The following is a 26,609-nucleotide window of genomic DNA, read 5'->3' on the forward strand; positions in this document are numbered from 1 at the left end:
CTTATAATAGAAAATCTATTTATTTACCAGGAAACTGTTTGAATCATAAATAATAATTAGTTTAATCCAATGCTTCTATATAAACATATTGTACTTCACAATTATGTACAAAACATAGTATTCAACTGAAAAAGAAACATTAAATTAAATGAAGACTAACTTATGAGGCACCTGGGTGGCTCAGTTGGTTAAGCAACCAACTCTTGATATCAGCTCAGGTCATGATCTTAAGGTCATGAGATAGAGCCCCTCATTGGGTTCTGCACACAGTGGGGAACTGTTTTGAGAGTCTCTATTTCCCTTTGCCTCTCTCATCCCCCCAAAATAAATAAATAAATCCTTAAGAAATAAATAACTAAATAAATACTGATTTAAAAATAAAAAGCAATTAAATTTGGACTAAAATATGTTGAAATGAAAATAAAATCTAAAATACTATATAATATTCTTCTTCCCCTACTTTTAACTCTAGAGGTGGTATATAATTAGCAGCCATCATCTAATTAATTAATATCTTTTTCTTTCATACAGCTAATTCTTCGGGGGAATTATACAAATAAAAAACATGTAAATAACAACCTAGATAATTAATATAGAGAATTTGAATAATTTTCCATTACTATTGCAAATAAAAATCTTTCCAAGTATTTCCTTACGTGCTTATTATTTGTCATTCTGTCTAGAATCTAAACTCCCTGAAAATTCATTGCTTTGTTTGCAATTATATTGCTAATGATTAGAAAAATAAATAAACTTACTGTAAGGGCCTATTCAGCCAGAGCCACCCCACTCCTGTTGAACTGCCATTTTGTTGTAAAACTTAAATTGACTCTGCCCCCCCCACCCCGGGAACTTACTTAGAAAACAAGTCCCAGAAACCAGTCCCAGGTAGCAAAGTCCAAATATAAGGGTGGGTCAGGCCAGGTGGAGATATTCAATCAGTGGGGGCACATACTATCTCCTAGCTACCAAGAAGTATGGGCCCCACCATTTGGGCACCTTTTCGGTGCCAATTCTGACCAAGGTGATAGGCTGGTTCAAATGTCTACTAGGGTAAGTTGTAATTCAATTGGTCACCTAGCATGACTGTGCAGCTTTCTCTGTGTGTTATAATTACATTGGCCATCTGTGCATGGCCAGGCCCAACCACATGGCCTTTTCTCTATAAAAGTTAGTCTGTGAGGGAGAGAGGGGTCATCCTCTTTGTAAGGGGTGGCCCCAACCGGTCTGTTTGACGGTCAGTTTGATTCTTGATGCTTGGCATGAAATAAAGCTTTGCTTGGCCTTCGTTTTGTATCAGTCTCACTCCTTTAATCCCAGACCCGTTATTGGGGGATGCAACATTGGGGACCCAACAATTACAATGTTCTCAATCTTGCCAGTCTATACCTTATACTTAGAAGTTTTAACATTCAGAGAAATTCAGCACCTTTTTTCACAGTCTTAAATTCCATGTTATATAAAAGGAAATACTATAAAGTATAAGATATTCAGTGTCCGACATTACATAGCTACAGAACACACAAGGTTTGAATTCTTTTCCAAGGCACATTTCTCCTGAGATACATTGTCTGTCTTTTTCTGAGTGATAGTAGCTAGTACAGTAAACATATTTGTACACACACACACACACACTCAAACCAGTTTTGTGATAGATACAGAACAGGTTTGTTCAATATTTTATTTTCAAGTTCTCAAAAAATGATATATTGATAATAATTAAGTGTAACTCAAATAATTGATTCTCCAGAGGTTTACATTATTGATGTATAAGTCAGTGGCTTTCAGATCCTGTATATAAGGGATACAAAGGAGGACTTAAAATTTCTAGAGGAATATATGAAAAGCATGTTCTGTAGATTAAATACCTGAAATAAGCGTTCTTTTAGTCAAGATTTTAACATTAAAAATAATGTCATTCTAGGACATCTGGGTGGCTCAATGGACTAAGCATTCAACTCTTGGTTTCTGATCAGGTCATGATCTCAGGGTCCTGATATTGAGGCACTGCTTCAGGCTCTGTGCTCAGTGCAGAGTCTGCTGGGTATCTCTTCTCCTCCAGCTCTCTCTCTCTCAAATAAATAAGTAATATCTTTAAAAAATTGGCATTCTATTTTTGCTTAAATCTCTAAAGAAAATCTGAAATGGAGAAATTGTGTCTAATGGCTAAATGAGCACCATATCTTTTCTATTTGAGAAATGTTAATCAGACTTCTAGAATGGCAGAGGTAGTCCAAAAGACCACTTCTCTAACAAGGAAATTAGAACACTAGCAAAAAATTTCAAAATTAACTTTTACAGACCTTTTGAAAGTAACTAAAGTCTTGTCAGAACCAGAAATGTATTTATTCAAGAAAAACTGCTAAATCTTGGTAAAACGGTGAATTTCCTGGCACTTAAATTGCCCTATTCTTTTCTATACCTTTTTTCTAATTCTTCTGTTGTGTTGATAATCATCAGCCTCACAGGTTTTTTTGTATTTGTTTGTTTGTTTTGCCTTTTTTTTTTAATGAAATAATGCCAATGGTTTAAAATAGCAGCTGCTTGAGGGATAGCCCTAGATGGGGCAAACAACAGCCTGACCAGAAAACAAAAGGAAGATCTAGGGAATTAGTTGCCCCTAGGGCACTTTGAAAACCTCTGAGATATTTCTGAGAATATAGAAGGGCTGTACAGTTAAACATGCAGTGTATGGGAGAAGTTATGCTCCCCACCCAAATAGTTATTCACTGCAAATCCATCAAAAGGATAATGACTCAGTCTCTGTTGAAAACAACAGGGCTGTCAGATTAGCAAAGGAGATCACCAGGTTGTCCCTTCATCCACTCTGGTTCCCAATCTAAATCCCTTTTCCCCAAAGGACATTGAAAAAGCATTTGCCCATACTCCAAAGGGTTGGCTGCAAGACCCTAATAATAAACTGTTAACTCTCAGGAATGTTACAGTGGAAATTTCTTAATAACTTATATCTGGGCTAAGGCCCTTCAAGACCTAGTAGGACCTCTTTTCTTTGGCAAGAACATTCCTCAAATCCTCAGGTATTCTCTATTTCTCATATATGTTCTACTTATGATTGCATCAACCCCAAGGGAGTCCATAAACCTCTCCTACTTCATAACTTAATCAAAATGAGGGGAGGACTGACAGACACATTTTATTCACATGCCTCCCGGCAAGAATCTCTGGTGTCAGTTCTTATAGGGAAAAAAAAAAAATATCTTCAAGCACACGGTATGTTATATCCCTATGGCAAACTCATTCTGTCTATAATGACCACCAAAACCATTGTAGTCCAAAACTTGATCCCTCTTTCTCAGGTAACATGCATTCAAAACTTACATCCAGTAATGTTGTACACTTAAGACTCTTTCTCAAGGAAAAAACAAAACAAAACAAAACAAAACACTCAAACCTGTCTGGATTGGGCCCTATCAAGTTCTCCTGACCACTCCAACAGCTATAAAAGTTCACAGCTTCTCCCATGGATCTATCTTTCCAGAATCAAGGCCACTCGGGTTCAAGATGAGGAGTCCTCTGTCAAATACAGCTGCCAGCCAGTTGGAGATTTACATCCATTACTCAAAAGAGCCTCAAGTGATAAATACCTAGAGGCCTAGAGGCCCATGATTGGCTGATTACCAATACCCATTCTCTCACATTCAATCATTCTAAGATATTTTCTTAGAAAAACTCCTTAAATACTTTCCTTTCTAAACTCTCACAATTTCTCCTTCCCAATTCCAAGACTTCATTCTTGATCTTTTCCTTTAGGGTGACCTCTCAGAATTTACTTGGTCAAAAATAATAACTTACTTAGAATTGTCTCCTCTTGATGTCCTGCTTTCACAATATAATCATCACCCCTTTTTGCATTAATCTTTGTCTTTCTCATCATAACCTTCTTTTGGCTTCCTCCCTCTGGGACCATACAACACAGGATGGTTTTCCTGGAAAGAAACCTGATCATGGTTATCCTGGTTTCTTCCCTTCTTATGATCCCTCAATACTCATAGTCCTAATTATTGGTCCCCCTCTCTTTAATCTCTGTTAAATTTGTCTCTTCTAAAATCTAACAATTTCATATGGGAATAATGATGCAACAAGGTTTCCAGTCCATACAATCAGAGGGTCCCCTCCCCCTAAAACCCATAAAATTGGCCACTAAGGAATTTTATTCAAATCACCTATTAGCACATTAATATAATGCCATGCTCTGGTCTATAAATGCATAGCATCCCTGATGGGCTGAAAAGTTTATGTAGGAACACTTCTATACCCCTCATTCAGGAAGAAGCTACTGAAGATAAGACGTTTGCCCAAATGCCAAAGATTTGTCATTGTCAATCTGTCAGGGGAGAATGTAGAGGGCATCAACCTGAACAATGAAATGTGAGTAAGGTAGAAGGTAAGCCCACCTTACCCCTGGCTGAAGGTAAACAAGCTCATTAGATTACACACCTCAAAACATCCCTAAGCCCTAGCTGACCAATGGTTTTCTTACACTGGGACACAGGTACCAAAAAAGGAAAATTCCATATGCCCCCATGCCTTCTCACCTTCCCCCTTAACTGCATCTTGCACCATTGTCTCATGGCAGAGAATCTGTCCTTTGCAGTCTTGCCCACTTCTTCCTTGCAGTGCATTCAATAAACGTCTATCTCTTTTGTTCTGGCTTGGGTGAATTCTGTTACCACCTATACTGCTGGCTTCCATTTGATCCAGATGACCACCAAAGATATATAATTTGAGGTGTCAGATTATTTAGCACTTTAAAGATATCATTCTACTACCAGTTTACTTACTTCAATTTAGATGTCATGACCTTTTTTGCTCCATTGAACCAATATCAAACACTTTTTTTCTCTTGTTTTAGTATACTTTCCTCATCTTTGATTTGAAACAATTGACTATGAGACCTACAATTCATGTGTGCATATGTGTATGTATTGTGTTATCTGAGTTCTTGAATCTGGAGTTTGAGGTCTTCATTGTGATTTGGAAAATTTTTATCCATCAATTATTTTTCTAAATATTGCGTTTGTATTAATACACAAATTATTGCTATTGATACATAAATATTGCTGTTTCCTTCATTTTAGGGTCTCTAGTTAATAGTTGTTACATCATAGTTAAAATAAATAATAAATAAACATTATTCTAGAGATAGAGAGTATACTATCTGAAACATATATTTTTTTTCTACTGACATACTAAATAAGTGAACAAAGTAGAAGACAGTATCAGTAAATTTCAGAATAGATCAAGAACTATGAAGAAATATACAGAAAAAGGAATGAGACAAAGGATTGACTATAAGATACATATGGAACAGGGGCACCTGGGTGGCTCAGTGGGTTAAGCCGCTGCCTTTGGCTCAGGTCATGATCTCAGGGTCCTGGGACCAAGTCGGGCTTTCTGCTCAGCGGGAAGTCTGCTTCCCTCTCTCTCTCTGTCTGCCTCTCTGCCTACTTGTGATCTGTCTGTCAAATAAATAAATAAAGTCTTAAAAAAAAAAGATACATATGGAACAGTATTAAATGCAGTAATAGGCTACCTATAAAAGCCATGTTAAATATGAGGAAATTAAAAAACACTTGAAATACAATAATGAAAAGAAAATTATCATTTAAACATAAGCCTAGAGATAGTTGGTATGACTACATTATTTAAAAAAAAAAGTGGGGGCTTTATATACAAAGCTATTTTGAAAAATATTTCATAGTGAATAAAATTTAATTCAATAACATAAAAGCCTGAACTATTATGCATCTAATAGTTTAGTTTAGAGATATATAAAGCAAAAATTTATAGAATAAAATGCCCATCTTCATATGTCCTGATAAATTCTTTTACACATTAAAATGATTTAAAAATTAATGCTATTTCTGTAATTCCTAAAAATGACACAAAATATATTTGCTTTTAGTAATTTCGACATATAAACTTAACTGACTGTGAGTTAAGAGGGATTTACCACTAAGAAAATGGCATTTTTTAAGATTAAATTAATTTTGGGGGTGCCTGGGTGGCTCAGTGGGTTAAGCTGTTGCCTTTGGCTCAGGTCATGATCTTAGAGTCCTGGGATCGAGCCCTGGATTGGGCTCTCTGCTCAGCAGGGAGCCTGCTTCCTCCTCTCTCTCTGCCTGGCTCTCTGCCTGCTTGTGATCTCCGTCTGTCCAATAAATAAATAAAATATTTTTAAAAATAATTAATTAATTTTTTTCAGTGTTACAAAATTCATTCTTTATACACCACACCCAGTACTCCATGCAATATGCGCCCTCCTTAATTCCCACCACCAGGCTCACCCAAGCCCCCCACCCGTCTTCCCTCTAAAATTCTCAGTTTCTATCTTAGATTCCATAGTCTCTTATGGCTCTCACCCCCTCTGATTTCCCCAACTCACTTCTCTTCTCCTCTCCATCTCCCAGACCTCCATTTTATTCCTTACGCTCCACAAATAAGTGAAACCATATGAAAATTGACTATCTCTGCTTGACTTATTTCACTCAGCGTAATCTTCTCCAGTCCCATCCATGTTGATACAAAAGTTGGGTATTCATCCTTTTTGATGGAGGCATCATACTCCATCATATATATGGACAATATTGTCCTTATTAATTCGTCTGTTAAAGGGTGTCTTGGTACTTTCCACACTTTGGCAACTGTGGCCATTGCTGCTATGAACACTGGGGTACAGAAGGCCCTTCTTTTCACTACATCTGTATCTTTGAGATAAATATCTAGAAGTGTAATTGCAGTGTCATAGGGAAGCTCTATTTTTAATTTCTTAAGGAATCTCTGCACTGTTTTCCAAAGTGGCTGCACCAACTGGCGTTTCCACTAACAGTGTAGGAGGGTTCCCCTTTCTCCACATAGTCTCCAACATTTGTTGTTTACTATTTTGTTGATTTTAACCATTCTTACTGGTATAAGGGGGCATCTCAATGTGGTTTTTATTTGAATCTCCCTGATGCCTAATGATTCTCAACATTTTTTCATGTATCTGTTAGCAATTTGTATGTCTTCTTTGCAGAAGTGTCCATGTCTTCTGCCCATTTTTTGATGTGATTATATGTTTTGTGTGTGTTGAGTTTGAGGTTTTCTCTATAGATCTTGGATATCAACCATTTGTCTGTAGTGTCATTTGCGAATATCTTCTCCCATTCCATAGATCGACTCTTCATTTTGTTGACTGTGGTGCAGAAGCTTTTGATCTTGATGAAGTCCCAAAAGTTCATTTTTGCTTTTATTTTCTTTGCCTTTTGAGACATATCTTGAAAGAATTTGCTGTGGTTGATGTCGAAGAGGTTACTGCCTATGTTTGCCTCTAGGATTTTGATAGATTCCTGTCTCACATTGAGGACTTTTATTCATTTCAAGTTTATCTTTGTGTATGGTGTAAGAGGATGGTTGAGTTTCATTCTTCTACACACAGCTGTCCAATTTTCCCAGCACCATTTATTGAAGAAACTGTCATTTTTCCACTGGATATTTTTCCTGTTTTGTCAATGATTAGTTGACCATAGAGTTGAGGGTCCATATGTGGGCTCTCTACTTTGTTCCACTGGTCTATGTGTCTGTTTTTTTTTGCCAGTACATGCTGTCTTGGTGATCAGAGCTTAGTAGTAAAGCTTGAAATCACACAACGTGATGCCTCCAGGTTTGTCTTTTTTTGTTGCTTTGTTGTGTTGTTGTTGTTTTTCTTTTTCAACATTTTCTTAGCAATTCAGGGCTTCTTCTTTCATACAAATTTCCATACAAGTTTCCATACAAATTTTAGGATTGTTTGTTCCAGCTCTTTGTAAAATGCCAGTGGGATTTTGATCAGTATGGCATTGAAAGTATAGATTGATCTAAGCAATATAGACATTTTAACAATGTTAACAAACAATGTTTGTTCTTCTGATCCATGAGCATGGGATGGTCTTCCATCTTTTTGTGTCTGCTTCAATTTCTTTCATGAGTATTTTGTAGTTTCTCGAGTACAGATCTTTCACCTCTTTGGTTAGGTTTATCCCCAGGTATCTTATGTTTCTTGGCACTATAGTAAATGGAATAGATTCTCTAGTTTCCCTTTCTGTATTTTCATTGTTAGTGTATAAGAAAACAACTGATTTCTGTACATTGATTTTGTATCCTGCCACATTACTGAATTGCTGTATGAGTTATAGTAGTTTTGGGGGTCTTTTGGGTTTTCCATAAAAAGTACCATGCCATTTGTGAAAAAAGAGTTTGACCTCTTTTTGTCAATTTAAATACCTTTTATTATTTATTTGTTTATTTGTGTGTTGTCTGATTGCTGTTGCTAGGACTTCTAGTAGTATGTAGAACAAGAGTTGTGAGAGTGGACATTCTTGTTGTGTTCCTGATCTCAAAGGGAAGGCTATCAGCTTTTCTCCATTGAGGATGATATTCACTGTGGGTTTTTCATGGATAGATTTTATGAAGTTGAGTGATGTTCCCTCTATCCCTATACTTTGAAGTGTTTTAATCATGAACAGATGCTGTACCTTGTCCAATGCTTTGTCTGCCTCAATTGAGAGGACTATGCTTTTCTTCTTTCTTGTCTTATTGATTTGTTCTATCATATTGATTGATTTGCAAATGTGGAACGACCCTTGCATCCCATGGATAAATCCCACCTGGTCATGGTGGATAATATTTTTAATGTACTGTTGGATCCTATTAGCTAGGATCTTGTTGAAAATCTTGGCATCCATATTCATCATAGATATTTGTCTGAAATTCTCCTTTCTGGTGGGGTATTTCCCTGGTTTGGGGATCAGAGTAATTGTGTCTTCATAGAAAGAGTTTGGAAGTTTTCCTTTTGTTTTTATATTTTGAGACAGCTTCAGGAGAATAGGTATTATTTCTTCTTTGAATGTTTAGTAGAATTCTCCAGGGAATCTGAATCTGTCCAGTCTCAGAGTCTTGGTTTTTGGGAGGTTTTTAATCACTGCTTCAATCTCATTAAGAGATATTGGTCTATTCAGGTTGCCAATTTTTTCCTGATTCAGTTTTGGAAGTTTATAGGTTTCCAGGAATGCATTCATTTCATCTAGGTTTCTTAACTTATTGGCAGGCATATAGCTGTTGAGAATAAGTTCTGATGATTGTTTCTATTTCCTTGGTGTTAGTTATGATCTCCCCCTTTTCATTCATAATTGTATTAATTTGGGTCCTTTCTCTTTTCTTTTGGGTTAGTTTCACCAGCAGATTTATTGATCTCTTTCATTCTTTCAAAGAACCAACTTCTAGTTCCTTTGATGTATTCTACTGTATCTCTAGTCTCTATCTGTAGTCTCTATCTCATTGATCTCTGCTCTAACCCTGATTATGTGTGGTTGGCTTAATTTTCCGTTGATTCTCTGGTTCTTTAAAGTGTAAAGACAGCGGGTGTATTCTGGATTTTTCAATTTATTTATTTATTTATTTATTTATTTATTTATTTATTTATTTTTGAGTGAGGCTTGCATGGCTATGTATTTCCCCCTTAGAACTCCCTTTGCAGCAGTATCCCATAGGTTTTGGTCCAAAATGTCTTCATTCTTATTGGTTTCCATGAGCGTTTAAGTTTTTCTTTGATTTCCTGGTCGATCCAAAGACTCTTGAGCAGCATAGTCTTTAGCTTCCAAGTGTTTGAATTCCTTCCAAATTTTTTCTGTGGTTGAGTTCCTGTTTGAAAGCATTGTGGTCTGAGAATATGCAGGGAATAATCTCAATCTTTTGGCATTGATTGAACCCTGGTTTGTGACCTAATGTGTGATCTATTCTAGACAAAGTTCCATGTACACTTGAGAAGAATGAGTATTCTGTTGTATTAGGGTGGAATGTTTTGTATATATCTATGAGGTCCATCTAGTCCAATGTATCATTCAATGTTCTTGTTTCTTTATGGATTTTCTGCTTGGATGATCTGTCTATTACTGAGAGTGGCTTGTTAAGATGCTCTACTATTAATGTATTCATATCAATATGACTCTTTATCTTGATTAACAGTTGGCTTATGTAGTTTGCTGCTCCCTAACTGGGAGCACAAATATTTACAATTGTTAGATCGTTCTGGTGTATAGACCCTTCAAGAATAATGTAGTGTCCTTCTTTATCTCTGACTACAGTGTTTAAGTTCTAATTTATCTGATATGAGAATTTCTACCCCAGCTTTTTTTTTTCTCTTTCTTTTGAGACCCATTGGCATGAAAGATGCTGTTCCATCCCTTCGCTTTTAATCTGAATGCATTCTTAGATTCAAAATGGGTCTCTTATAGACAACATATGGATAAGTACTGTCGTTTTATACAATTGCAACCCTGTGCCATTTTATGGTAACCTTTAGGGTATTCACATTGACAGTGATTATTGAAAAATGAGTTTTTATTGACATCATGCTTCCTGTGAAGTCCTTGTTTCTATAGATTGTAAATTTCTGCTCTACATATTTCTTGTGTTCTTTCTTCTTTTAGAAACCCCTCTTAATATTTCTTACAGTGCCAGATTGGAGGTCTCATAGTCTTTTAAACTTTTTTCATTTTGGAAGCTCTTTATCTCTCCATCCCTTTTGAATGTCAGCCTTGCTGTATAAAGTATTTTTGGCTGCATGTTCTCCCCATTTAGTGTCCTGAATATAGTTTTCCAACCCTTTTCTGGCTTGCAAGGTTTCTGTGGACAAGTCTAAAATTATTCTGATGGACCTTCCTCTGTACCTAAGGAATCTCTTTCTTCTAGCTGCCTCAGAAGATCTTGTATAAAATTATGATTTGTCAGTCTCACAATCGAGTGTCTCGAGGTCTTTCTAGATTCATTGACCTTGGGGACTCTGCTTTCTACCTCTAGGACACAAACACTGGTTCTATTCCCCAAATTGGGAAATTTTTCATCCAGAATTTTTTCAACCATATGTTCTAGTCTCTCTTTCTCCACCACCTCAGAGATCCCAATAATTTTGATGTTGGATTGTTTCACGGGGCCATTTATTTTCCTAATTCTGTTTTAATGGCTTCTAAGCTATTTTTTCCATGCCTCCTCCTGATCCTTTTTCCCTAGCCATTTGTCCTCTAGATCACTGATTCTATCTTCTGCCTCCATTACCCTATGTGTTAGAGAATTTAGATTAGATTGGATCTCATTGATAGTATTTTTAACCTGGGCTTTCACTTCTGCCCTTAGAGATTCTATGTTGTCACAAATGGTTTTCTCCAACCTAACCATTTCCTGGGTAATCGTTATCCTGAATTCCCTTTCCAACATACTGTTTATGTCCACATCTAATAGTGCTGATGGAGAGGGCACAGTTTCTGAATTTTTCCTCTGTTGGGTATTCCTCCTTGTCGCCATTTTGGTAAGAGATGGTTGAGGGAATGTATAGCTGAATGTATCAACTGTGATCCAGGTAAGTTGCACCCTGGAATGTTTCTGAGCAATCAGAAGTCACCACCAAAAAGAAAGGAAAAAGAAGAAAGAAAAGAGAGGATGAGAGAGAGAGAGAGAGAGAGAGAGAGAGAGAGAGAGAAGACCTAGCTAGAATGGGCTCCAAAGGTAAGATTTATAAGGTATATAAACAAAAACAGACAAACAAAAAGACTGACAAAAGTAAATGGCAAGGGAAAAAAAAAAGGAAACCAGCCAAAATCAACCCTAAGTGGAAGATTTATATAATACCAGAACAAAAACAAGTACCAGAACAAAAATAATACCAGAACAAAAAACAGAAACACTGACAGAAGAAAAAGATGGGAGGGTGGTTATAAATCTTCAATGTGGGCAAGGAAGGTTATTTTGATTCTTCCTGGCTGTATCTTGATATCTTTGTTCAAGAACTCAAATTTCCAGACATAAAGGGAGATTAAAACTGGTTTATATATAGGAGTAGTATTGATTAGGTAAAAAAGATTACCTTGACGCTTGTATCTATATGCATGTTTTTAAAAAATAGAAAAGAAAAATAAAACACAGTTATATGTGTGAAAAAAGTTCAAGTTAACAAAAAGGTTATTATGGAATATGTTGTATTAAACCTGTAGTTGTAATGGTAAGTTGGTAAAAAAAATAAAAAGTATTAGAATAGTGAAAACAAATTAAAAATAAAAGTTACATCTATGAAATATACAGATTTTAGGGGTATACGGGGAGCTTAATATCCTGTTTTTCCCTGATATTGGGGTTTTACAGTTTTATGGGGACCCTGTGGTTGTTGTTCTCTCATTCTTTTGGCTGGCTTTCTGGGGAAAGTCCGCCACATTGTTTTCCAGTCAGTCTTGTTTGGGTTGAGTGTCTTATCCCATATCAAGGGGCTGGGCTCCGTGACAACCATTTTTTCAGGCTTTTGTTCTCTGGAGGTTTTTGTTCTTCTGTGGCTTTTTGTGGCTTTTTGGAGGTTTAGAGGAAAGCAAACTGCACCCAGACCACAATCTCAAAGAGAAATGTGTCTGCTCCCCTCTGGGTGATCCAGAATACACAAACATCCTCTCTGCAAACTCTGCTGAACTGTGCAAATTCCCACAGGCGGTGCCTGTCCTCATCACCATCTCAGGGATCACCCAAAGTACCCGCTTGTCTCTGCACCCCCATGCCACTAAAACTGTGAGTGATATTGGTCCAGGGAGACCACTTCAGGTGACTTCCTTTGCCAGGACTGCTGTCTGGGGTCCAGACCTCACAGTTGTGCAGGTTGTCACCAATGGATCCACCAAGCAGAGATGTGCTTAATTCCTTCAGGGCCGGGCTGTGAGATTCCAGATCCTTGGCCCATCCTAGAGACCACTGGTTAGGACACCTATGGAGCTTTCTCTGGTGCAGGTGGGGAGTGGGTCACACCCCAGTCATGCAGTGCATGCAGAGTGCAAAAAGCTGTAGTTCTAAGGAGCACAGCTTGACACAGTCACCAGACTTCCTCATGCAGGGGCAGGAGTGGGCCCAGCTAAGGGGCAGTGCAAGCTACACAACCCCAGGGGCTGAGGTACCAGGAATTGGAAGCTCTGTTGCACCCTCTCTGGCTCTGGTGGTCACCAGCAATGGCTGTCCTGGGTCTATGGACTTATGCCCATGCCCATGACTGCCAGATTCCACCAGTTGAGCCTTATGATCTTTTAATGTTTTTGAGTGCTTTTAACCAGACTCCAAGTTAATTCTCATCCCCAATCACAGGGCATGTTTGTATTGGGGTATTACTTTCCAGTGGGTTGCTTCTGGTGGCTCCCTCCCCTTCTATTTATTCTCCAATATCTGTTCCTGCATTGCCACTCTGCTTTACCTTTCTACTGGTTTCTTCTGCCCCCATCATGATGCAAGAAGTGTATAATCCTTCATCTCAGGCTGATTTCATGGGTGTTCAGAGTGTTCTAGTAGATAATTAGGTCACTTTAGGGGACAGATTGCAACACAGTCTCCTACTTCTCTGCCATCTAGTCCCTCCTCCCTCATAAATGGCATATTTTTATTTCCATTTCAGAGTATAGTTATTGTGTACAGGTTACAGACTTTTGGTTCATATGTGGTATGGAACTACTGATAACTGAGCTCATTTTTCCTGATACAACTGATTTTTTTTTTTATAATCATTCTTAAAAGGACACAGATAACATAGAAGAATTGGGTGCTTTCTGGTTTTCCAAACACTATTCTACTTTTTGAAACCTTTTAAACGTTTCAACTTCAATACATTCTTAGTTTAATTTTTTCACTAGTGTAGCAGTTGTTTTTCTTGGTTTATTTAGTAGTTCAAGATACTAGAATTTGGTATTGTTTTCTTACCTTTTCTTTTTTTTCCTTTTCAGGAGGTTTCCAAATGTTATAAATACTATGATAAGATTCTTCTTGATTTTTTGCATATCCCATGACTTTTTCCGTATAATAATGTAATCTAATATGTATAATTATTATTAAATTTGTATTGTTGCCATACCATACATACACAACCCCCCCCACACACACAGACTATTTTTATTCATGAAAGGCTATTGGATAGATTAAAAAAAAGAAATGTAGCTATTACAGTGGTTAGTAGTCATGATGTTTTCAAAAATAATATTTCTCCAGAGTGTGAAGAATTCAAAATTTGATTGGAATAATGTTAAAGAAAAGATCTCAAAGGAAAATGGTAAAGACATAACTACTTAACAAAGTTGTGCACATTATAATAATAATATGATCTGCAAACAAAATTCATATATTCCCTATAGAAAACAGAGATAATGTAAGATAGAAACTTCATAAAAAGACCCAAAAATATTCCCAAAAGAATTTTCACCTGAGGTTTTTCAAAGCTTTTCAAAAGACTTTCTTCTACCATAGAAGAATTTTCTACTCATGAATTTACCTTTTTCTATTCCTCTGGGTAAGAACATACTACAAAGCTCTACAAACTATAATAACCTATCAAGATGCATTATTTTTTAGCTATTACAGAACAATCATTTTATTTCTTCATATTTATTGTTGTATACTAAAAATGACAGCCAAAGACACAGTAGAACTTTATAGTGAAAAAATTTCTATTCTAACATCGAATAAAATATCTACTACTGAAACAACTCAGTAACACATCATGAATGTGCCATTTTGGGTATTACCATAACTAATCATCAATTTAATAGATGTCGCGCATGCTTACATTGCTATATTATCATGGGTATTTTTAGGAAACCTAACAACTATTCTACTTAAGACAAAGTATTATGTCTTGTTCTTTTTGATCATTGAAAGTATTGAGCAAATTGGCCTTTGTGTTGTTTTGATAAAAATGTGTTTTAAGGTCCAACTCCTTTTAATTTTAGCCTCATAATTTCAGTCCCAGTATGTTTTATCCCAGGTCAGATTGTTCCAGTTATTTAATATGTCCTATAGTCTTTCCTTCCTCCATCTCATTGTCATTGCCTATAGAAGGATATGTATCCTAAAAGAAAAATCTGTTCTCTTTTTAGCTTACATTGTTGAACACAGACCACTGTAATGTTTATTCAGGCAAAATAAGTATTATTTATTTACAATAGTTTTTTTTTAACTTATTCTAGCAGTGTTTTAGAAGACATGACTACATAAAGTTTAAGAAATAAAAACCATATCATATTCCTGTAGCAAAAAGCATAAGCTGAAATATTTGATGAATTAATGTGTAGAATTATAAGTGGAGGAATGCTTTCAAAAGATAGAAATTACAATTGGGAATATTCAAATAAAGGAGAGACAAAACCAAAGTAAAATTTTACTATTTTTAATAATGAAATTAGTATATACCACATCTTCTTGATCCATTCATCTGTTGATGGACATCTAGGTTCTTTCCATAGTTTGGCTATTGTGGACAACACAATGGAATACTATGCAGCCATCAAAAGAAATGAAATCTTGCCATTTGCGACAACATGGATGGAACTAGAGCATATCATGCTTAGCAAAATAAGTCAAGCAGCGAAAGACAACTATCATATGATCTCCCTGATATGAGGAAGTGGTGATGCAACATGGGGGCTTAAGTGGGTAGGAGAAGAATAAATGAAACAAGATGGGATTGGGAGGGAGACAAATCATAAGTGACTCTTAATCTCACAAAACAAACTGAGGGTTGCTGGGGGGAGGGGGTTTGGGAGAAGGGGGTGGGATTATGGACATTGGGGAGGGTATGTGCTTTGGTGAGTGCTGTGAAGTGTGTAAACCTGGTGATTCACAGACCTGTACCCCTGGAGATAAAAAATATATGTTTATAAAAAATAAAAAATTAATAAAAGAAAGTGAAACATCAAAAATAAAAAATAAAAAAATAAAAAAATAATGAAATTAATAGATTACATAGACTCTCACAGTGACTATTATGAAGAATTTTAATTATTTAAATGTACAAGATATTGTTTAAAGAAATTGCTATATTTGTTTATTATTTTATTTCAGATGTAGACATTCTTTTTTTTTTTTTTCAATTATATGAGGCAGCCAATTTCCAGAAGTTCTCTTTTTGTTGAAATTAACAGTGAGATCTTCACAAGAAAAGGAATCAAGTTTATTGCTTCTGGTTCTGTCTCCATGAAAATAATGTCCTCAATAGGATAGCTAAACTCTTTCCCTCCTCTCGTTTCTCTGTCTATTCTCTGTTATTTCACTATATTGCTTTATCCTCTTTTGAGATTGTTAAAGGAAAATAAAATCAAACTTTGGTTTCCAAATCACATATACGGACAGAATTTACTGTCTCAGAAATAAATATGTTACAATTTGAAGAAATTATGTAGTAGAAGTTTGTTTTCTGAGTATAGGCTTTGTGGGTCCTTTAATATTTTAATTTAAATTTGTATTGGCTTCTTAACCCAACACCCTGCTTTAAATATTTATGCCACCCCGCTCCCCAGAAGTGGTGACTAAAGGCTTAATCTAATAAGCTTGTTTCATGATCTTAATTTAAAAAAAAATTGTTAAAAAAAATGGGCATAGGATCTACTTCTAGCCATTGAAAATGAAATTGTCAATGGATTTTAGTAAAGTTTCTTTGTCTTTTTCTTAGTTACTACAACGAGGGACTCTCATTCATCTTTTAGACTTGATTGTTGAAAGAATGCAGTCTAAAAGTAAAATAAGAGCTAAACATTTTACAGACATTGTTACATTTGATCTGCAGTCATTACAACCTTCTAATGTGAATATTTATTACTCCCAATTTACAGATGAGGAAAATGAAGATCAATCAGGTTTGGAAAATACTGACTTCAATGCTGGGGCATTCAGTGGCATGTGTGGTAAAATCCCACCTGCTGTAAATATGCTTTTCAGGAGTTCATACCTTTTGCTGTGTGCACCAGAGATGATTGCTGCCACTATACACAAATTATTCAAGACCTCTTCCAGACCTTGACTTAGATGTTATTCCCCTAATATAAAATACTGCCTCTTCAAAATCCTCTTAAAAAGTTTAAAATTTATATGTACTTCAAAATGTTGTCCATTTACATATTTTCCAGAACATCAGTTCTGTATGTATATATGAGTCTACCTGTCATACATGTGTGTGCATATATATGCACACACACACACACACACACAGAGACACACACACATCACACAAATGCATTTACACACACAAGAGGCACACACACTCTCTGAAATGTATCTATTTTGCATTCAAAATAGAAGAACTAGTGATTGGATGTACATATATAAATTTATGGTGATAAGAGAATGCAGAGCAGAAATAAAGGGTATCCTCATTTTTGATGGAAATATTTGAGATGATTGACTGAGCCTTGCTTGAGCTAGCTCTACCTCTGGACTTTTCAGTATGAGACAAAAAACTTCTTCCTATTATCTAAAAGATAATGAAATGGATTTTTTTTAATGAAATGGATTTTTGTGTCAGTAAAAATAATAGGCTTCCTAAAAGACGGATTGATATTCAGCTTTTTGTTTTTTTCAGAAAGACTAATAATAATAGTAGTGTTATTTACATGTATAAGTAATGCATAAGTAACAATAATTTGGGAAAAATATGCCTCAAAATTGGGCCATCTGGATGAAATGAATATACTCCTAGAGACATATAAACTACAAAAACTGAAACTGTAAGAAATAGAAAACCTGAATAAACCCATAACTGGCAAGGAAATTGAAGCAGTAATTTAAAAATCTCCCAAAAAACAAGACCCCAGGACCAGATGCCTTCCTAGGGGAACTCTATAAAACATTTAAAAAAGAATTAATGCCTATACTTCAGAAGCTGTTAAAAAAATGTAAGAAAGAAAGAGAGAAAAAGGAAAAGAAAAACACACAAATGCTTTCTATGAGGCCAGGATTACCTTGATCCCAAAACCAGAAAAAGACCCAACTGCAAAGAAGAATTACAAACCAATATCCCTGATTAATATGCATACAAAAACTTTTACCATAATTCTAGCCAAAACAATCCAAAAGTACATTAAAGGGATTATTCACCATGAACAAGTGGGACTTGTTCTGGACTGCAAGTTGGTTCAATATCTGCAAATTAATCAATGCTATACACTACATAAATAAAAGAAAGGGCAAGAACCATATGATCCTCTCAATAGATGCAGAAGAAGCATGTGGCAAAGTATAGCATCCTTCCTTTATTAAAACTTTTCAGGGTGCCTGGGTGGCTCAGTGGGTTAAGCCGCTGCCTTTGGCTCAGGTCATGATCTCAGGGTCCTGGGATCGCGTCCTGCATTGGGCTCTCTGCTCAGCAGGGAGTCTGCTTCCTCCTCTCTCTCTCTCTCTCTCTGCCTGCCTCTCTGCCTACTTGTGATCTCTCTCTGTCAAATAAATAAATAAAATCTTAAAAAAAAAAAAAAAGCTTTTCACAGTGTGGGATAAAAGGTACATACCTCAATATCATAAAAACCATCTATGAAAAACCACAGTGAGTATCATTCTCACTGAGAGTTTTTCCCTTAAGTTCAGGAACATGACAGAGATGTCCACTATCACTACTGTTGTTCAACACAGTACTAGAAGTCCTAGTCTCAGCAATTAGACAAGAAAAATAAGTAAAAGACATCCAGATAAGCAAGAGGAATTCAAACTCTCACTCCCGAAGATGACATGATATTCTATTGGAAAACCCAAAAGACTCCACCCCAAAATTGCTAGATTTTATACCAGAACTCAGTAAAGTGGCAGGATATGAAGTTAATGCAAAGAAATCAGTTACATTTCTATACACCAATGATTAGACAGAAGAAAGAGAAATTAAGGATTTGATCCCATTTACAATTGCACCTAAAACCATAAGATACCTAGGGTTAAACCTAATCAAAGAGGCAAAGGATTTATGTTCAGAAAAGTACAGAGTACTAATGAAAGAAATTGAGGAAGACACAAAGAAATGAAAAAAAAAATTCCATGCTCTTGGATTAGAAATACAAATAATGTTAAAATGTCTAAGCTATCTAGAGCAATCTATACCTTCAATGCAATTCCTATCAAAATACCATCAACTTTTTTTTCACAAAGCTGGAATAAATAATCCTAAAATTTGTATGGAACCAGAAAAGACCCTGAACAGCCAAAAGAGTGTTGAAAAAGAAAACCAGAGCTGGAGGCATCACAGTTCTGGACTTCAAGCACTATTACAAGGCTGTAATCATCAACACGATATGGTACTGGAACAAAAACTGACACATAGATCAATGGAACAAAATAGAAAACCCAGAAATTGGCCCTCCCCTTTGACAAAGATGGTCACTTAATCTTTGACAAAGCAGGGAAGAATATCCAATGGAAAAAAAGATGGTCTTTTCAACAAATGGTGTTGGGAAAATTGGTCAGCCATGTGCAAAATAAAACTGGACTATTTCCTTAAACCATACACAAAAATAGACTCAAAATGGATGAAAGAACCAAATGTGAGACAGGAATCCATCAAAATCCTAGAGAAGAACACAGACAGCCATCTCTTAGACCTTGGCTGCAACAACTTCTTGTTAGACATGTCTTCTAAGGCAAGGCAAACAAAAGGCAAAAATGAACTATTGGGACTTCATCAAGATAAAAAGCTTTTGTACAGCAAAGAAAATAGTTGACAAAACCAAAGGACAACTGACAGATATTTTTAAATGATATATCAGATATAGGGCTAGTACCCAAAACCTATAAAGAACTATTCAAACTCAACACCCAAAGGAAAACAAACAAACAAACACACAAAATAAAACAATCAAGAAATGGGCAGAAGACATGAACAGATATTTCTCCAAAGACAACCAAAAGGCCAATAGACACATGAAAAAATAATCAACATCCCTTGGCATCAGGGAAATACAAATCAAAACCACAATGAGATATCACCTTACAGCAGTCAGAATGGCTAAAATTAACAAGCCAGGAAACAACTGATGTTGGTGAGGATATGGAAAAAGTGAAACCCTCTCACACTTCTGGTGGGAATGCAAGCTGGTGGAGCCACTCTGGAAAACAGTATAGAAGTTCCTCAAAAAGTTGAACACAGAGTTACCCTATGATCCAGCAATTTTACTACTGGATATTTACCCCAAAGACACAAGTGTAGTAGCCCAAAAGGGCACATGCACCCCAATGTTTATAGCAACAATGTCCACAATAGCCAAACTCTGGAAAGATCCCAGACATCCATTCGTAGATGAATGGATAAAGAAAGTGTGAGAGATTTTGTGTGTGTGTGTGTGTGTGTAATAGAATATTACACAGCCATCAAAAATTGAAATCTTTCGGGCACCTGGGTGGCTCAGTGGGTTGGGCCGCTGCCTTCGGCTCGGGTCATGATCTCGGGATCCTGGGATCGAGTCCCGCGTCGGGCTCTCTGCTCAGCAGGGAGCCTGCTTCCCTTCCTCTCTCTCTCTGCCTGCCTCTCCGTCTACTTGTGATTTCTCTCTGTCAAATAAATAAATAAAATCTTTAAAAAAAAAATTGAAATCTTTCCACTTGCAATGATGTGGTTGGAACTAGTTGGTATTATGCTTAGCAAAATAAGTCAATCAGAGAAAGACAATTATCATATGATCTCACTGATATGTTGAATTTAAGAAACAAAACAGAGGGTCATAGGGGAAGAGAGAAATACATGAAACAAGACAAAACCAGAGAGGGAGACAAATCAGAGGAGACTTTTAATGATAGGAAACAAACTGAGGGTTCCTGTAGGATAGTGAGATGGAGGGATAGGGTGGCTGAGTGATGGACATTGGGGAGGGTATGTGTTGTAATGAACACTGGGTATTATATAAGACTGATGAATCACAGACCTTTAATCCTGAAATAAATAATACACTATATGGTAACTAATTGAATTTAAATTTTTAAAAATATAAATAAGCAAATAAATAAATAAATAGCAAATGGTGGGGGGAGAAAGATACATATACAGGTATAGCTCTCCCATTGGTTCCATCTCTGGGAGAATGCAGTCTAATACATTAAATTAAGGCCCAAAGCCACAGATGTACTGATTAATTCCTAATGGGTGAATGTAGGTACATGAGCCAACACATTCTTGATTGAGACTTGCAAGACATCTAGTTGAAGGAGAGTGTACCATCTGCTTTGGGTTCCTATTTACTTTGAGAAATGGGTTTAGAATGTTTATGCAGTAGTCTGCGGGAGTAAGTAGGTACATGGCTGCAACAATTTGGCATACACTAGGGACTCAGGAATGCTTTTGCAAAGACTGCTAAACTAAATGTAATAAAACGGGTATGTTTGAGTCTCAGTTTTGGCTTGAGCAGGGTTCTAAGGGTGACAGTTATGTCAGTGTCAGTCATCTAGATAACAAATCTGTGTTTCAGTAGGAGCTTCCTTCACTGGAATACATGGAGTAGTTTGGACCTATACTAGAATAAGAAACTTGGTATTGCAGATTCAAAAATTCTGACTTGAAAACTAAGGTTAGGACTTAGATAAAGATAATACCTCTGTAATAGTTTAATCCAGAAGAATAAACTTGTTTTGTTTGATATATCTATATCTATATTTATATCTATATATATAGCTAATATTCTATATATATCTAATTTGAAGATATATATCTTCAAATTACACCAAAATTCTATATTAATAAATGATATATTAAAAAGGCATATTATTTTTTTCCTAAAAGGAACAAGTGATTTGGCTGTACTATATTTGATGTATTAAACATATTCTATATTTGCAAGTATTCAAAATGGTAACCACTAGTCACATAGGGCTACTAAGCAATTGAAAAGTAACTACTTAATGCTGAAAAGCTGATTTTTAAGTTTTATTTATTTAAAAATACACTTATTTATATTTTATACATTTAACTTAATTTAAATTTTAATGTGACTAGTTTTGTGTCTAGGAGCTACAAGTTCTAATCACCTAAGTGCATGAAATATCTCTAAATATTGAAGTTCTATTTAATTCTGCATTATCTGTATCTCATCATTTCATAATTATAGTTTCACTTTTCTTTTCTTTTCTGATTAGAGAGTTTAATAATCTTCCTTAGGTTTTATTTATAATCAATAGTTAACTTAGTCATATATTATGGTATTCATTGATTATAATATTTTTGTTTTTTATGTCATTTTATTACTTTATAGCATTAATTTCAGATCTTTAAATGAACCATAGGTCATGATAAGTTCAATTTTTGTTCTGAAAAATAATGAAGAGCTATTCAGTAGTTGATCAGCAGGTAATCATGTAACCACACATGTTTTGTTAGAAATGTCAGTTTGGCATTGCACTATTGACCTAGGATATGGATAGAGTCAGACAGAGCTGTTAGAAAACTGTGTATAGATAGATACATAGAGATAGATAGGTGCAAAAATATTAGGAAAATGTATATAAATATAAAAATAGATAGAGAAACACACACACACACACACACACACAGACAATAGGAAAGAGGTTGGCTCACATGATTATGGATGATGAAGAGTCCAAGATTTGTAGTGGGCAAACTGGAGACCCAGGAGACCCAATGACAGAACTCTAATCCAAGGCTGAAGGTACAAAAGCTAGGACAGCTGATGGTGTTAGTTGTGATCCAGGACCAAAGACCTGAGATTCAACATTACCAAGAGTGTAAGCTTCAGTCAGAGTCTGGATGGAGGTGAAAACCAATGTCCCAGCTCGAAACATTCAGACAAAGACCGCAGATTCCAGATTACTTAGTCTTTTTCTTATTTTTCAGACCTCCAAAGGATTGGTTGAGGTCCACTTACACAAGGAGGGCAATCTGTTTTACTCAGTCTACTGATTCAAATAACCTCTTTTAGAAACTGTGCCCAGAACAATTAATGTTTAACCCAAGATTTGGACAACTTTTGACCCAGTCAAGTTGACACATAAAATTAACCATCACAACCGGTAACACCATCACCATCAAAAGTGACATTTATTAGAAATGCATCAACCTCATAAAGTAAACTCCTTGTAGCCAGGTCTATAATTCTGAATTTATGAGCAGAAAAATATATTGGTCAATGAAGGTAAAATGCAGTTTTCCTGCACCACAGCCCCCCTTACTCTAGACTTTACTCACTTAGAAAGGGGAGATTTATCTCTCACTATTTACTGAAGACTTTTGCCACCAACCTGTAATAGTTTTGCTTTTTGTTTCAGCATATTTTTTTTTTTATTATCTCCTTTCCTATGTTCTTTATCTCATGGTTTCTTGAATCATGGGTTTGAAGTCTATCCTACTTTGGACACTACAGTACATACCTTTGGAGATTATTGCCTCAACTAGACATTTCAGATACCCCCAAGAAGCCAAATCGGGTAGCAAGATATATAAGCCAAAAATATTGTATTTCAGAATGCAGCATCTGGTGCATCTTTAAGTGAGAGTCCCCATTTCAGTCAACATAGCAGACCAGGCTCTATTTTCTTGTGCCCATCCACACACTCATATGATAGATAAAAATACAGGTATTAGGGAATTATATCACAAGCTTGAGTATTAAAAGCCATTCTGATTGGAGGCCACACATTTTTAAATTAAAACAAACATCTTCGGTAACACCTAAAAGACATAATTTCTAAAGATCCCAACAAAGGTCTCAATTACAAGAACACCAGTCTTGGGGAACCCAAAGCTTTGACCTAACATAGTACTGAATGGTATAGCCAAGGGACAAGGAAAGACAAGGTACAAAATAATTTTATTAATTTTGTAAGGATGAAATAAGATTCTTATTATGTGTAGGAAAAGTTATTATCATTTCATGAAAAATCAATAGTCCATTAAAACTAATTAGTGTAAATATCTAAGTATGAGGGCAACTTCAAACCATCAATAGCATTTATCTCCACCAACAATAATCTTAACACCCACCATGCTATCCACTTGCCAGCATATACAGTCATGTTGTAACCTATTGTTAGTAACTCTATTTTCCCACGTAAATTAACCCTTTCACTTGTGCTTTTTGGTTCCCTTGTGCTTTGTTAGGTTCCAAAGCTTTTGCCTACAAGAGATAATTACTCCCACAAATTTTCTCTTTTTTTCTAATTAAACTTTCTCTAATAGTTTATTCCCAATAGTATCCAAATATTTCTTCCAGGGTGAATATTTTTACCTTCTTCCATCTTTGCATTTCTCTTTAGATAAAACAAAACAAATTAAAAAAAAAAAACTAGAATTTTTCTAAAAACTGAAACTCAGCAAGCATCTTTTCATATAAGACTTGAAATTTTGTTCCATATATCAAGAATCTTGTTTGTTTATTTAATATTTAAAGATTAGTACATTATATCCTTTATATTAGCTGTGCTATTCTTATGTTTGCTAGAATTCAGGATGACCATACTCTATTTACCAAATTTTCTTTGATTTTTGTATTTTTTTTGCTATCACATTTGTTGCTTTCTGCTTCTCTATTTTATTATTTATCAGTCATTCATTTATATTTGCAGGGGGTTTCTCTGTTTTTTCAGAACACCAACGACATAAATGCAGATATATTTTCCTTCTTCCATATTTGTAATTGTATCATTTAGGATATGTTTGTTTATGCTGCTATAATAAAGAAGCTCAAAAATTTCAAGGCCTTAAAAAATCAAGTTTAATTTACTCACTGCATGTCATCAGGGTGTTCTATTATCACAGACCTTTTAAGAGTCCTATCTGATAGAGATGTCAATTACAATGGCAGGGGAAAAGATGTCATGGCATATCATATCTGAGTTGAGACACTCAACTCAGTTTGGTTCACATTTCATTGACCATAAGTAACAGGCCCATGCCTGAGTTGTGGTTGCAGTAAAATGAAGCTTACTATTTGCAAAGAGTGAGAGTGACAATGATCTTAAACATGTTCAGGGAAATAACATAATCATCCATTTTGATCTGATAAAGTATCTAATTATTTTCATTTGTTCTGCTCAGTTCTTCAAGTTCCTCATGTGCTCTTATTATATATTTTTTATCAGTGCCTAGTCAGCTCTTTGCTTTCTTCTATTAAGCTTTTATTTCTCTTAGAAAATGTTTCTTTCCAATTTTTTAAGCTCTATGTGCTCATACTTGATCTTAGCATTTTTTTCTGGGATCCCATATCTATACTTTGAGCCCATAAATAGGTTTTGTACTAGTTTTATAAATATGGTCTCATAGGTTTTGATTCTCCTCACTTTAAGAGGTGGACTCTTGGGTGACTGGCTGGCTCAGAGATTGGAGAATATTACTCATGATCTCTGGGTGTCCAGTTCAAGCCCTACCTTGGGTATACACCTTACTAAAAACAAACAAACTAAAAAAGGTGGACTCTAATTCCTTTTTGATTGTGGGTTGAACTTAGTGACCCATTTTTAATAAATAAAGTGGAAGTGACACTATGCGACTTCAAGATTAGGTCATAAGGCAGCACTGTGACTTTTGTTTTCTTCTTTCTCTGTTTCATCACTCACTCTTGGGGAAGCAAGCTGCCATGATGTTAAAAGCTCTGTGGAGAAGCTCACGTGGCAAAGAGCTGAGATACCTTGACATCTTCCACATGAAATGAATAGGGAGGTGGGACCTTCAGCCGCTGTCAAGTCTTCAGATGACTGCACAACTAGCAGAGATATTAATGGCAATCTCACGAGAGATGCTGAACAGAACTACCCAGCTAAGGATCTCTGACCCACAAATACTGTGAGATATATATGTTGTTGTTTGAAGCTACTAAGTTGTAATTAACTTCTTAAGTTACAAAAGTAATTAATACAGATTGTCTCACTATTTTTAATTCACATGGAAATTTTGTTAACAATTTTCACCAGTTGCACGACATCATTTAGAGAATTTACTTTTCGTTTTGTCTTTATTTTCTCCCATGTATTTCTTTTTAAAATTTTGATTTTTTAATTTAATTTTTTCAGCGTACCAACATTCATTGTTTCTGCATCAAACCCAGTGCTCCACTTTAATACCCACCACCAGGCCCTCCCAACTCCCCAACCTCTCTCCTCCCAAACCCTCAAGTTTGTTTCTGAGAGTGATTTTTTTTTTTTTTTTAAGTAGTAAGTGATTTTAAGTGAGGCTGATTCTTACTTGACCATGTTGTTCATTCCAGATGTAATTATCTCTGGTTTACAATGAGTCTTGTGAACATCTAAGTTATTTTGATCATTCTGCTCTATAGAGTTTAAAAATTGAAATCTTCTCATAATATGGAGGAATATTTTCCTTTCAACATACTTTGGTAACATATTGCATATCTGTGTGTATTCTACTGCTTTGATGTATTAAATTATTAATCAAATTTTTAAACACTATTTTAGTGTTTCTTCTACTATAAACAATCATACAATGACTATCCTTTTAAATATTTAGTGGTTTTATAGAGGATATGATTCAGAATGCCTTTCTTTAGCAGCAACTGAACTACTCTTTATTAGCTATCAAGATTATATGTCTTCATGATTCTATGTTCAACCCTGCCTTCAAAACAAATTTAAGAGGACTATCCATTTTCAAACTGTATATATATTCTTGTTATAAACAAAGGAGTAGTACCTTTACTGAAGAAGTATCTTCATCTGAGGTCAGCACTATCATCTTTTCTAAATATCATTTCTTCCCTCCAACTTTCACTGCATGTAGCAGCCTTTTCTGTCCCTATTTGTAGTTATAAGATCTCTTATTTCTATGAAAATTAACAATTGCTTTTCTGGTTCTATTT

The sequence above is a fragment of the Mustela nigripes genome, chromosome 1, assembly GCF_022355385.1.
Source record: "Mustela nigripes isolate SB6536 chromosome 1, MUSNIG.SB6536, whole genome shotgun sequence".
NCBI classification, from domain to species: domain Eukaryota; kingdom Metazoa; phylum Chordata; class Mammalia; order Carnivora; family Mustelidae; genus Mustela; species Mustela nigripes.